Raw genomic sequence first — 13562 nt, forward strand, 5'->3', positions numbered from 1 at the left:
TTTTATGGGAGGAAAGGCCAAGTCTAAGGACAGTAGATTGCAACAACAAAACAAAAGATGGTAGTACTTGTGCTTAACATTATTTCCCTCCCTGCCTTTCCATCATAGCTCTTTATCTTTCTTCCTCTGGTCTCCTGATGCATTGTTTCCTAAAGCTATTGCAAGAGTTTTTAAAATGTGTTTAAAATTATTTTTTTGTGATATGTGATCCCAAAATATTTCTATGTATACCTATTTTATACACTCATATACCCAGCATCACATAACTTTCTCTGGTGAAAGGGGTCCCAAATGGAAAACATTTAAAGAGACACCAATCTAGGGGCCAGAGCAATAGCACAATGGATAGAGCATTTGCCATGCATGCAACTGGCCTGGGTTCCATTCCCGACATCCAATATGGTCTCCAAAGCCTGTCAAGAGTGATTTCTGAGCACAGAGCCAAGAATAAACCCTGAGCACCACTGGATGTGGCCCAAAAACCAAGTGAGAAAAAAAGCCCCTATTCTAGGGTAAGATGGCAAAGAATTACAGAAAAAAAAATCAGCCAGAAAACCTGGGTTTTAAACATCACCCATTACTGACCATGTGACCATAAACAAACTGCCCACTAGCTCCTCTCTGCAGTTGTAAGTACTAAAAAAAGGTTACTCCATGGCCCATGAAGTTCATCTATTTCTTTCATGGCACTTTTGCATTGGCATGGCATCGGCAAATTTTCCTTTGCTTCTTAAATATCCTGACATTCAATCAAAAAATAAGCAGTGCTGGTGGACTAAAGGGAGGCGACTCTGCTCTTTTCTAAGATCTTTCCAGATGGAAGCCTAAGAGAATGAGGGAACTTCCAAGTCCAGGGAGGCACATCTGCTCCTGTTCTTCAATCTCTTCCTGGCACATTCAGGCCAACAAAAATATAAGGTTCCATCACGTCTCGGTCTTTTGCCTAATATCAAGTGAAGAATACAAGGTTCCATGCATGCTTTTTCCCCATCTCTGTGAGGGAGCCCCATGAAAGTCTAGAGCTCCCCTATCCAGAAGTTTGGCATGAGACAACTGTTCCGATTGTGCACCAGAATACCCCTTGGCTCCAGCTTCCAGAAATGCAAACTGACAAGCTGTGAAACTGGTCTTTGAGGCAGTATTGGGTCAGCATCTTACTCTACCTTGTCATTCTGGTCCCAGACTTACTTTTAAATTATTATTCTCAATTGCTTTTCAGAGTGCTTTAAACTTCACTATCACCCTCCAACTCCTTAGCTTCTTCCATTCTTAATGAATTGGTTCTGAACCCTCCCAACCTTCCCTTGACCATCTCTACATACATAGCACGACATCCTGCCCATCACACATTTCCTGAGCTTCCTGTAACTGTCTGATCATGCCTGATAAAGCAAGACTGCAATTTCCTACAAAGCCTTGTCCAACACCTTCAAGGATCAGAACAAGAGATAAAATGGTTTTTGATCTACCTATTTGAAATTCAAAAATAAAATCAAATAAAATTCAAAGCCAAAATTTGCACAGTGGGTATCACAGAGCAGGAAAAGGCCCAAGACCATTTGTATCTTTCTGGATGCACCAAATTTCCCTTTGGCAGAAGTCAATCATGACCAGTGACTTCCCAAGACAGTTTGTCCATTGTAGTTATCCTGAGATATCACAGCATAGACTCACAATTTTAGGAGATGCCACACTCCCAATACCCCTTCCCTTCACATGGTGTAAAATGGGAGTAGATATGAGTGTGAGCTAATACATATTCATGAATTTTAATCCACTGAGAATTAAAAATACAAAACTAGAATCAGTTTTGTAATCACTTAATTACAGTTACATAATCATGTAATTGATTGTAAATAATCAAAACTTTATTTATTGATTGATTCATTGATTGATTGATTTCTGGGCCACACCCAGTGGTGCTCAGGGATTATTCCTGGCTTTGTACTCAGAAATCACCCCTAGCAGGCTGGGGGGCCGTATGGGATGCCAGGAATTGAACCAGGTCTCTCCTGTATTGGCGTATGGAAGGCAAAAGCCCTATTGCTGTGCAATCTCTCCAGCCCCTGGAATCAGTCTTAATGTCTAGGGGCCGGGCGGTGGTGCTAAAGGTAAGGTGCCTGCCTTGCCTGCGCTAGCCTTGGACGGACCGCGGTTCTATCCCCCGGTGTCCCATATGGTCCCCCAAGCCAGGAGCAACTTCTGAGCACATAGCCAGGAGTAACCCCTGAGCATTACCGGGTGTGGCCCAAAAAACAAACAAAAAAAATGTCTCACCAATCTCATCCATTTCTCTACCTCCTGGTGATCTGAGGAGAAATGGCAGTTCTGCACATCAGTCTTTACAAACTATTGTGTAGGATTTCCTTTATTATCCCTAAGTGGATCAACAAATACTGGAAGCCTGAAGGTGGCAGTCGAAGGGGACAGGTATTACATATACAGAAATAAGGTGCCAGGGAACTAAATACAGAATTTAAATCCACATGTTCTGAGATTGAGGGTGCAGGAGAAATGGGCCAGATAGTTTGTCTACTGAATTCTGGAGGAAGTGGGCTTTGAGCCAAATCTAAAGGACAAGGAAGACATTGACAACAGCTTCGTAAAAAGAGAGGTTGTATGGGGGAGTTGGGAGACACATTCCTGTTCCTCAAAATTTCCCTAGTGAGGCCCTGAGTCTTTTGATCTGAATCAGCAGCTTGGAAGTGACAGGCGCAAAGGTTCAGGACTCCTTCGAGACCAGAGAAGGTCTGGAAAGACAATCTCGGGGGCTGAGACAGGGTAAAGGCTTCTCCAACTGAGCAGAAGAGCAAATGTAAGGAACTTAACGAGGCATGCTGGTTGGCTTCCTTTGAAGATGAATTTCCTGGATAAAACATTTGTTAAAGACACAAGCATTCTGCTGTACATGTGAGAATGAACCTTCTCCGGAACAAGAAAGAAAACACAATTAAAACCAAACTAAAGCTGCCTTTTCAAGGTGACAGAGGAAAGGTAATCCTGAAGCCTAGTTGCCTGGTGTCCTCTTTCCCCACCCTACCCTCGACTGGAGAAATTATAGAAGCTTGAGAGGCTATACTAGGGTTGGAGTTGGGGCTGGCATCAGGGTATATGGCCCAACCTCATCACTCACTGATCTCAAACTAGGACTGTGTTCAGAGACTAGAAGATTAGGTGCCTGGAGATCTTTCTTCTCTGAACATGAAGGAATCCGAGGTCATTGGGCTATGTGTAGGGCCACCCATCTCTAAAGAATGTTTTGAATTAGGAGTTTACACAAGCAGACACCTACAGGCTGAGGCATTGGTTGTCACTGGTAATGACAATGGGCACATGGGACTGGGCATGTGTGCTTCAAGTATGTAGCCGCTGGCCATATTTCTGACTCCTGTTTGCTGTTTGCTGGAGTGACAAAATGGGCAAGAACTTTGCCACTTGGCAAAATGGCATCTATGGGGGGCTGAACTGCTGTTTCATTCCCACTCCTGGGTTGTGGTCTCTGGGTGCAAGAAATGGCTGCTCCAGACCAGTATCAATGGCTGTACCTTGGCCTGAGCTTCACTGCCACCAGGCACCTTGTCCAAGGTCACCTAGTGTGCCATCTTGAGCTTACAGTTTTCTCATCCCTGGCCTCTACAAAGGTACTAGGTTTCCCTTCCAGGAACCCAGCACCCAGAATCTCCAGGTTCCAGTGTCTTGTCTAAGGCAGATGGCTTCCAAAGGTTGAAGAGACAGTACAGTTTTGGTGATAGCACATGCTACATATGCACCCAACCTGGTCCAATTCTCAGCACCATGTGGTTCATTACATGTGTACATGTGGTTCAATCACTGTGTACAGCCATGTACAGTTCTAGAGCTCCTGATCACCGCCACAAGGTGGTCTCAGTGACCCCAGAACCCTTGCTTCGAACCTCCTGCTCAGTTGGCTAAGAATCACTGGTGGGACCTTTGAGCCTCCTGAGCACTATATTTCAGAGGTCTTCCCCCAACAAAAGTGAAAGATCATCACTTTATATAAGAACAATACAATGAGCAAGTTTGGTAAAGAAATAACTAATTAGATAAGGGGCCAGTGAGAACCTATAGAGTATAAAGCTCTTTATTCTCTGTAGCCAGCCCCAGTTTCATCACTGGCACTGCATATGATCCCATGAGTACTTCTAAGAGTGACCCTTGAGTACAGAGCCAAGCTCCTGTGTACTTCTTGGTGTGGCCTCCCTCCAATAGAATAAGCAAATTTAAACCCTCACACAGGACCAAATCTTCTCAATCTCAAATTTCCTGGGACAGGAAGTGACAAACTTTTCTGGTAATGAGGCAGAAAAATATCTTTAGTTCTAGACACTTTAGCATTAGAGAATCCACCACCTCTGATCACCTCTGACATCATTATGCAGAAGTAGTTCTAGACAATGTGAAAATTAGTGGTGGGACTGTATCCTACCATGTCTTCATCCATGGGCAGTAGATGAAGGTCATTTTTATGTACCCCCAAAACAAAAATAATTTGGCTGGGTGCCTGTGCTCTATGACTGAGCTGCAGTTCCTGGCCAAAATCTTCTTCTGGCTTGCTTTTTTTTTTAACAACTTAAACCTGTAAATTCATTTTTTTTTGTATTTGTAAATTCTTATTCTGCACAATGGTCTAGAGGTGTTAGTAACCCAACTGTCCATCTGCAGATGAAGAGATTTAAATCAATATGATCTGTACAATTAATGGAATATTATTCAGCTTCAAAAAAGTCAGGAAATTCTGTCACCAGGTACAAACAGGAATATGCTTCGCATATGTGCTGCAAAGAGACAAACTAGTCATCTAGAGGTAAGTGCTGAGTCCATGGATATAAGACATCCAATGCAGTCCTGTTTATAGAAGAGAAAATAGCATGGCAGCTGCTAGCCCCTGTTGTGAGAAGGCATTGAGCTTATGGGGCATAGGGTTTCAGCTCTGCAAGACAAAAAGTAACAGAGATGAGTTGCACAATAATGTGAATATACTTAACATTGGTTAAGTTAAAATACTGTTTACTTAAAAGTGGTGAGGATGGTAACTTTTATGCTATGAGTTCTTACCACAATTAAAAAAAATTTAAAAGCAAATGCCAGTTCCTCATCATTTGAAAGTTGTGGGGGGGAAAGCAGTGGGCCCTGTGGATTACAGTTTGCCAATCTCTGGCCATAGGTGGTCAGTCTGAGGGGGAAGAAGATGGTCCCAACTGATGTTTCTCTAATGTCCCCTCTGAATGACCTACCCCTAAAGAGAGAACCATCTCCACAGGGGTCTGCCTGTAAGTCTATGAAAGTCTTTTAACATAGTCTGCAAATGAAATTCCTGGGCTTTTGGAATCACAGTCACCATTCATGTTGTTTTCATGTAAAATTTGTGTTCACTGGGGAAAAATCAGTGAACTGGTATTTGTACAGGCTCTGAGAGGGTGAGTCACTTAGTTGAGGTCGTCCAGCCAGAACAAATTAGGTGAGGGTCAGGATCCCTAAATTCTTGGATCCAAATTCCTTCTTTTCCATGAAGTCTTGACCTGGTTGGAGTTTTTCTTACCAGTACTCCCTGCTTGCACCCCGACCCCTTGCCCATACAGAAGTAATGACAAGTCACTTTTTACCTCCAATTCTTAAGTTTCAAATACTATTTGTTCTGTGATGTTCTGGAGCATTTTAGTTTGATATATTCTAAAAATTTATTTTCTTTTCTTACATTTTCTAATTAAATATATTTTAAACGTTTTATACCATCTCATTTTGTGGGACATTATGAAATGTTAAAAATTAGGAGCCAGAAAGATAGCATAGTAAGGTGTTTGCCTTTCATACAGAAGGTCATCGGTTCAAATCCCGGCGTCCCATATGGTCCCCCGTGCCTGCCAGGAGCAATTTCTGAGCATGGAGCCAGGAGTAACCCCTGAGCACTGCCGGGTGTGATCCAAAAACCACACACACACACACAAAAAAAAATGAGAGCACTGTCTTTGTTTAGGCACCATTTGTTTTTTTTCTGGCATCCCACTGTACTATGTGCTCTGAGTTACCTCTTCTTTCCCCTTCTTTTTCCCAGACCCACTTGACTGAATGCACTGTTGAATACATTGTGAATGAAGTGAGAACTTGCTAGTTCCATAGAGGTGTTAAGAGTCATTCTGAGGGGCCGGAGAGACAGCATAGCGGTGTTTGCCTTGCAAGCAGCTGATCCAGGACCTAAGGTGATTGGTTCTAATCCCAGCGTCCCATATGGTCCCCTGTGCCTGCCAGGAGTTATTTCTGAGCAGATAGCCAGCAGTAACCCCTGAACACCACCGCATGTGACTCAAAAACAAAACAAAACAAAAAAAAGAGTCATTCTGAGTCCTCTTTTACTGTACTCACTGCTGTCCTAGAGAACCATAGGTTCCAAGCTGTATCTGTCCCTTCAGCCCTGGACCCAGAGTAGAAAAATGAGAGGTAGACCTAACCCAGACAGCCCCTGTAATCTTGGAAGCTCCTGAGGGAGTATGTGCTTGTGATTGAGGGATTGTTTGTTACATAACACTCTAAGCAAAAGCTGACCAATACATTGTCTTCTTCTGAATGTCTTTTTTCTTCAACCATTGAATCTACAGCATTTGTCAAGGCAGCTCAAGTTTCCTTGAACATGTTTCCCTTAGAATACCAAGGCTAGAAATGGAAACACCTAAAAGTTATTCCCTGGACCTTCAGGAAGGGCAGTGTCAGATTTGAATTCATTTCTCATTCCTATGGAGAACTATGGAGAACTGGGAGTCCTGGGTTGGGATGACTTAAATACCTGAAAAACTGAGGCCAGACAAGACAATGGGAAGGCACTTGCCTTGCATAAACTGAACCCAGTTAAATTCCTGAAACCATATATAGTCCTTGAGCACAGCCTTAAGGGACCCCTGAGAATAGAGCCGGAAGAAAGCCCTGAGCACTGCTGGATGTGGCCCTTCCACACAAAATGCATCAGAAAAACTAAATAAGTCTTCACACTTTCCTGGAAACTATGGCCACAGGCAGGAGTTTCAAGAGTTCTTCAGAGATGGTGCTTCCGACAAACCGGGGGCAAAGCTCACATGCTCCTTTGCTCCTTTAAATGGAGGGTTCACCAAAGATTTGGATGTGAAAATAAAATCAAAAGCACACGAATCAGAAGCTTGTAATATACTTAAGCTCAACTTTAAATAAAAAGCATTCTTTAAAAAAAGCAACCTAGCGGGGCCTGAGCGACAGCACATCTGTAAGGCATTTGCCTTTTACGCGGCCAACACAGGACAGACCCAGGTTCGAATCCTGGCATCCCATATAGTCCTAGCTTGCTAGGAGCAAGGAGTAATCCTTGAGTGAGCACTGCCAGGTGTGACACCCCCCCCCCCCCCCAAATAGCAGCCTAGAGTTCTTAACACTGTATTGTGAGATTTTACGTTTATATTCTTCAGCCTATCCTGGGGACACTGGTGAACTTTGCTGAGTGACAAGGGAAATCCGGCTAGGGATTAAAATGACACTCTGTAAAGTGGAAAACTAGCTGTGAAGAATCAGGTGCTGATAAACAGCCGCCCAGGACCCAGGCCTGCTCCCTTGCCACCTTCTCCCACACCCGCATTCTTTGCACCGCTCAGCCTCTCAGTGAGCTATCCTTCCAACAGAAAGCCTGTGGTGCCAACTGAAATGTCCTCAGAGCTAGGAGCTCTTGGGAGGCAACCCAGAGTTGGGGGCCAGCTAGTAGGGGACGTCACACTTGCCTGCCCTTTGGAAGCCATTGTTTGAACCGGAGGTTTGTAAACTAATTACCTTTGGGAAAGATGGCAGAAGAAGGAAATGCAGTGGAGGGGCAAGCAGAAGAAGCCGCATGGCATGTCCTGCCCCAGGGAATCAGACTTAATTGGTTCATGTGGTTTGTGTTGTGTGTGTTTAAAAAGCAGCAAAGGTTTTCAAAATATTCCGCAGTCAGGGCTGGGATCTAGCCTGGAGGGATGGAGTATAGGGCTACAGAGGAGAAGGTGTGGAGCTGGAAGGTTCTAGGTGAACTCTTGAGTTGGGCTGGGGGCTGAGATTAGTTACAAACACGCCCCCCCCCCCCCCACCTCTCTCCTCTCAGCCTCAAGGAGTGAGCAGAGAAGGGATCCCAGCCTTGCTTGCAACCTCCCTAGGGAAGACTTGGGGAGGTCTCTGGAGCGAGAAGCTAGTCCCCAAAGCCCTTGACGGGTTCACCTCCAGCTTCAGGACAAGCGGGGAGGGCGGATTAGCACCCGATTTCGGACCCAGCGAACAGCCAAACGGGACTCTTCCCCCAGAGCATCCTGAACCCCGTTCTTCATCCATCCTCTTCCCCGAAGTGGGCCCCTAACTAAGTCTGAGTCTGGTTTTCCACAAGAATCCCAGATGGAAACTCCATCTCTCTCCGACTGCACAAGCCACATCTCATCCCTCCCAAGACCTCATACCCCCCACCCAACCAGAAAGCAGCTCCCTGCCTGGGTCACCCCAACACCCTGAAAAACTCCCCTGCGCATCCAACTCCTCCATCCCAGCTGACGCAAAAAAAAAAAAAAAAAAAAAAAAAAAAGCTGAGTAAAAAGTTGAGCAACCTTCCCATTTGGGGCCTCCCTCCCTCCCTCCCTCCCTCCCTCCCTCCCTCCCAGCCCTCAGGCCCACCAGGCCAGGCCAGGCCAGACACGACCACCCCTGATGGGGCCCGGCGCGGCGACTGTGACCCACGCCAGGCCCGGGGGTGGGGTGGTGATGGGGGGCGGGGGAGTCGGCCCCGTCCCCGTCCTCCGTGCTCCCCTCCTCCCCGGGTCCCCCCTACGCCTGGCCGGGCGGGGAGGGGCCGTGGCCGCGCGGAGTGGCTCCTCCCCGGGGTGGCCGAGCAGGAAGCGGGGCGCGCGGGGACGGCGCGGCGCGGCGCGGCGCGGTGCGGGGAGCGCGCGGGCTCAGCGGCCGAGTATGCGCGGGCCGGGGAGGACGGGGCCGGGGACGGGCGGGCAGCGGCCCCGGCGCACAGCCGCGGCCGGGGCGCGGGGCGGAAAAGCCTGTTTACACAGACTGCACACCGCCTGGGGAATAATGCAGGAAAGGAAGTGAGCCGGCTCGGCCCGACTGCTCCGACTTCCTGCTCTCACACACAGGAGGAAAAAAAAAAAAAAAAAAGAGGAGCGAGAGAAAGAAAAAAAAAAAAACGGGGGGAAATCAGGATCTCATTACAAGAGCCGCAGACCGTCTGCAGACGCCTGTCAGCATGGAAAGTTGGGGGCTTTCGCCCGGTTCCTCCTAGAAACCCCCCTGCAGCAGGAATCTTGAGCGTCCCCCCGCATCTGGGTAGGTTGGTGGCAAGCCTTGGCTGCCTGTTGCTCGGACAGTTGCAAACTTTGCCGGGGGTGCGTGGATCCGTGGGTGGGTGGGTGGGTGTCTGGGGGTCGGGCTCGCCAGCCTTTTGGGGGGCTGGTGGGGGCTGGGCGGTAAGCCCCGAGGGTGCGAGGCGGGATGCTGATGCGCCCGCCCCGAGCTCCTTCGGGCTGCGGCGTCCCCCGGCATCGCTGCACCCGCCCTGGGGCCAGCTCCGAGGAGGGGGCGGCTGCACGCGGCGCGGTGGGTGTGAAGGGGGAGGTGGCGACTATTGGGGACCCCGGAGGGGCGCGGGCGGGGTGCCTGGAGACTGGAGGGCCCGGCTGGGGCGCCCCTCGGAGTGGCGGTGGGAGCTGGGAGGGTCCCCCCGGGGCGCGGAGGGCGTCGCTGGGCAGGTGAACCCCCATCTGGGTCACCGGTGCCCCGCGGGGCTTGGAGGACCCGGTGTCGTCGTTCTTGGACGCGAGGTTTGGGGACAGGAGCTGGGCGCCCCGCGGCTCTTTTTTTGGGAAGGGCCTCTGCAGCGTCCAGCTGTGGGCTTGCTTTGCTACTGTAATTCTTTTAGGAAGGCTGGGAGGGGGGGGGGACGAACCTTCTGGAGGGTGGAAGGGAGCAAGCCCCCCCCCCCATAAAATAAAAGGAAAGGAAAGAGAAAAAGGTCTCTTTGGGGTTGGGTCTTTTTTTCTGGATCGACTCCTCTAGAGGACAAGCTGCAGTGAGGCGCGGGTGTGTGTGTGTGAGGGGGCGTCGGGGGAGCAAAAAGTGTTATTTCAGAAACTGCAAAAGGGGCTTTTTAGAAGGGGAAAAAAACGAGCGTCGGGAGAGTTTCTGGCTTGTCTGGAAACTGCAAGACTAATTGCCATGCGCTTCCGCTTTGAAACTGGCAGCATCTTGAAAATGACTCACTGGAGAAGCGCACAAAGAAACTGTGGTCCGCTCCTTCGCAGGTTTCTGCCTCCGTGCCTTTCGCAGTTTCCTTTGTCGTCTTCGAGGGGTTCCCCGGCCCCCCTGCCGCCCCCTCCCACCCTCTCGCCTTTGGAGAGAGCTCTTGGTGGGTCTTTAACGACACCTCCTTTCCTCCCTTTCGCTTTGCACCCCAAGCCGGGGAGGAGGGGCGGGGGAAGCTGAGTTGTTTTTGGAGCTGGCTGGAGAGAGGGGTAAAGGGATTCTGCTGCTTCAGGGGGAAAAAGTTCCTTGAAGTTTCCATTGGGCGCTGCAGGAGAGAGAGAGGAGGGAGAGAGAAAGAAGAGAGGGAGAGGGAAGAGAGAGAGAGGGGAGAGAGAGAGAGACAGACACAGAGAGATACAGACAGACAGACAGACAGAGACAGAGAGAACAGACAGAGACAGAGAAGAACGAGAGAGAGGGAGAGAAGAGCGAGGGGGAGAGAAAGAGAGAGAGCCCCTTTAGTCATTGCTAAGTAATGTCTGCACACACCAACTTAATCTCATTAGGAGTTTCCGCTGCTCTGCACAGGAGGGGTTTTGTACTGCGTCGGCTGCAGGAGGGGGAGACAAGTTACGGCTTTATTTACTTAGAGGGGCATTAAGAAGCCCTGCTTCCCTTGCAGTGGCAGCCTAGCGAAGAACCGCGACGTTGCTTTGCCATTTTTGCATTGCACATTTATAGGCTTGGCTTGGCTTGGGTCGAGGGGGAAGAACCAGTGTGTGTGCATATGCATGTAACAGGCGTACAACACATTTCTGTGCTCCCACCCATCGCATCTCCCCAGGTCTCTGCCTCGGACTTTGTTGAGAAGCAACAGGGTGTGGGGCTAGAGGTGGGGCTGGGACTTGAGAGACCAAGCCTGGTCCTTAGCCTGGTCCTAAGCCTATAGCTTAGTGTTCTCCAAGGCATCTCTGAACCTTGCTTCCCCCAGTCTTCCGACAAAGCACCCTGGGATGCTTTTCTCCACCCTGGATGCACAGATTTTGGGGAGGGAAGGTCACTGAAGAGATTTGATTTATGGGCATTTTACAGTTTTACATCAATTGTCTTAAGAGACTTGGGGTCAGACAGTTAAGAAGTTTTTAGTTTTTTTTTTTTTTTTTTTTTTTTAGTGTTTTTAGTTTTCAGTAAGGATCCTGCCTACAAAAATTCCTCCAGGTCTCTCTATGCCAAATATAACCACAACCTGGGGGGCTGCCCTTCCCCCTCCCCTGACATCTTTAAATGTTGGACATGTGTAGCGTTGCTAAAAAGGAGCCAGCATTTGAAAGGACCCGCTTGGGTCTGGAACTCTGGAACGCTGCCTGCATTGACAAAGACTTCTCATTTTCTTAAGGTCTCGGGCATTTCTTATATGGTGGCAGGGCATGTCCTAAAAACAGCCCATGGGGGCAGTGGGTCAGTGGACACAAGGACAGAACGTCCCTCATGCTGTGTCTGGCACTGGCTAGATGCTCAATAAATTGTTGCCTTGAAAGCTCTACGTAGGAGAGCAAACTTTATAGGAAACAGAAGAGCGAGATGTGCTCTGTGAGCCTCCCTTCAGAACAGAAAATGGCTGCTGTCTTTTCTCAGGCCAGCATTACTTTCAGAAAAAGGAGGTAATGAGCATTTTCTTTAGGATTATTTGACTGTAGATGACAGATTCATTTCTAGCCCTGCTTGCTTTCCAAGGGATTTTTGACAGTTTTGATGTAACTATAGGGGGCGCTGTTGGTATCTAGAGGTTGGAAGCCTGGTATGTTGTCTAAACAAACTCCCAAGGATAGCCCCTGCCCTCTCGAAATTTTCCAAAATGTCTGCAGTGCCCAGACCAAGAAACTTCTTATATCAACAGTGGTGATGACAGTTCTTTTAGGTGCATTTATTCAGCACATGGGTTTTCAAATGCCCTACATTTTCTGCCACATGTATAATACAGTACATGCATTTTCTTTCTTTGGGGTCAACCAGTTGCAGTAGAATGATGTGCAAATGATGGTGTTGTCGTGGTACATATCCTTGTGTACCAAGTTAAACCTTTGCTTTGGTGCTCGCTTCGGCAGCACATATACTAAAATTGGAACGATACAGAGATTAGCATGGCCCCTGCGCAAGGATGACACGCAAATTCGTGAAGCGTTCCATATTTTAAAAAAAAACAAAAACAAAAAAAAAAAAACCTTTGCTCTGTTTCTGCTTATGTTTTATTATACCATAATGGCTGTATCCCAGGTGGGAGAGCGGTGACTTTTATTTTGCCAGCCTCATTTAAATTTTAAAATTTATGGGGCATTTATGAGAAAAGACTATTTTTCTTATTTTTAAAAAATTAATGTTTCAAAACTAATATCTAGTAAATGTTACTCTGAGATCATGTATTGAAATTTATATTTATAATAACTTTGGGGAACTTGAATCTTTTCCTGAAACTGGTTTTAAAAGACTTCCAGGTAGCGTATATGAATAAAAATATGCCTCTTTTAGCTATCAGAGTTTTGTGTGTTTGATGCTATGTAATTATATTTATGTACATCCGATTTTTAAAAAACGCAGTAGGGTGCTGTGGAAAGTAACAATACTATATCAGCTCAAAATATTTACCTATTGACAAGCAAAAACACTAACTCAAAAATAATTCAAGGATGGGACTTGCTGGAGTAGGTCTTTTTGCTGATGGTGAGTTACTACTTCCAAAAAATAGCTTTGCTGTTTTCCAGCCCTAGAGGCTGAGTAGGACCCTGTATACTTTGTTTTCAGACTAAGGGTTCCTCCATTAAACTCTATAAGAAATGGGTTCTCTGGCCCTCCTGGCTGACCCCTGGCTGCAGGCAGTTAGTGTCTCCCTTCCCAAAGATTGTACCCCCCAAATCCACGCCAATGACATGACCATTTGAGCCAGTGATCCTTTACTTTTCTCTGTTTTTCGAGCCAAAAATTTTAGTCTTTATATTCTTTGTTTTTGTACATTGGATTTTAACATATTTGAAAGAACACTGGCATCACAGTATCTTCCATTTTATCTCTGTGACAAAAGACACTAATAATGTGTGCTACCTTTTAGGATTGATTCTGAAAACCGCAAAGGGAAAGATTTCTCTCCTAATCCTACTGTGAATGATTTAGTGTAGATTTTTCTGGGTTTTAAAGATGCAAATGTGTATGTATACACAAACATACATACACATGACACCGAGTTTTTAATTGGAAGCATACTATAGACTTTCTGTGTGTTACTGTCATTTACCATCTCCTGTAGCACAATTTAATTACTACCG

General features: G+C 47.1%; 1 protein-coding gene and 1 non-coding gene across 2 annotated transcripts in view; both read left to right on the plus strand.

Annotated features, from left to right (window-relative positions):
* Nucleotides 1-8995: 8995 nt before the first annotated feature.
* Nucleotides 8996-13562, plus strand: part of ELK3 (ETS transcription factor ELK3) — a 73367-nt gene continuing 68800 nt past the window's right edge. Inside the window, exon 1 of the mRNA XM_049782834.1 lies at nucleotides 8996-9330. The gene's annotated coding sequence lies outside the window, so the exon portion shown is untranslated. The remainder of the gene's footprint in view (nucleotides 9331-13562) is intronic.
* On the plus strand, nucleotides 12335-12438 carry LOC126023549 (U6 spliceosomal RNA). The gene has a single exon (XR_007500664.1). It is a non-coding gene; the product is annotated as a U6 spliceosomal RNA (small nuclear RNA).

This window comes from Suncus etruscus, chromosome 11 (genome assembly GCF_024139225.1).
Source record: "Suncus etruscus isolate mSunEtr1 chromosome 11, mSunEtr1.pri.cur, whole genome shotgun sequence".
Taxonomy (NCBI): domain Eukaryota; kingdom Metazoa; phylum Chordata; class Mammalia; order Eulipotyphla; family Soricidae; genus Suncus; species Suncus etruscus.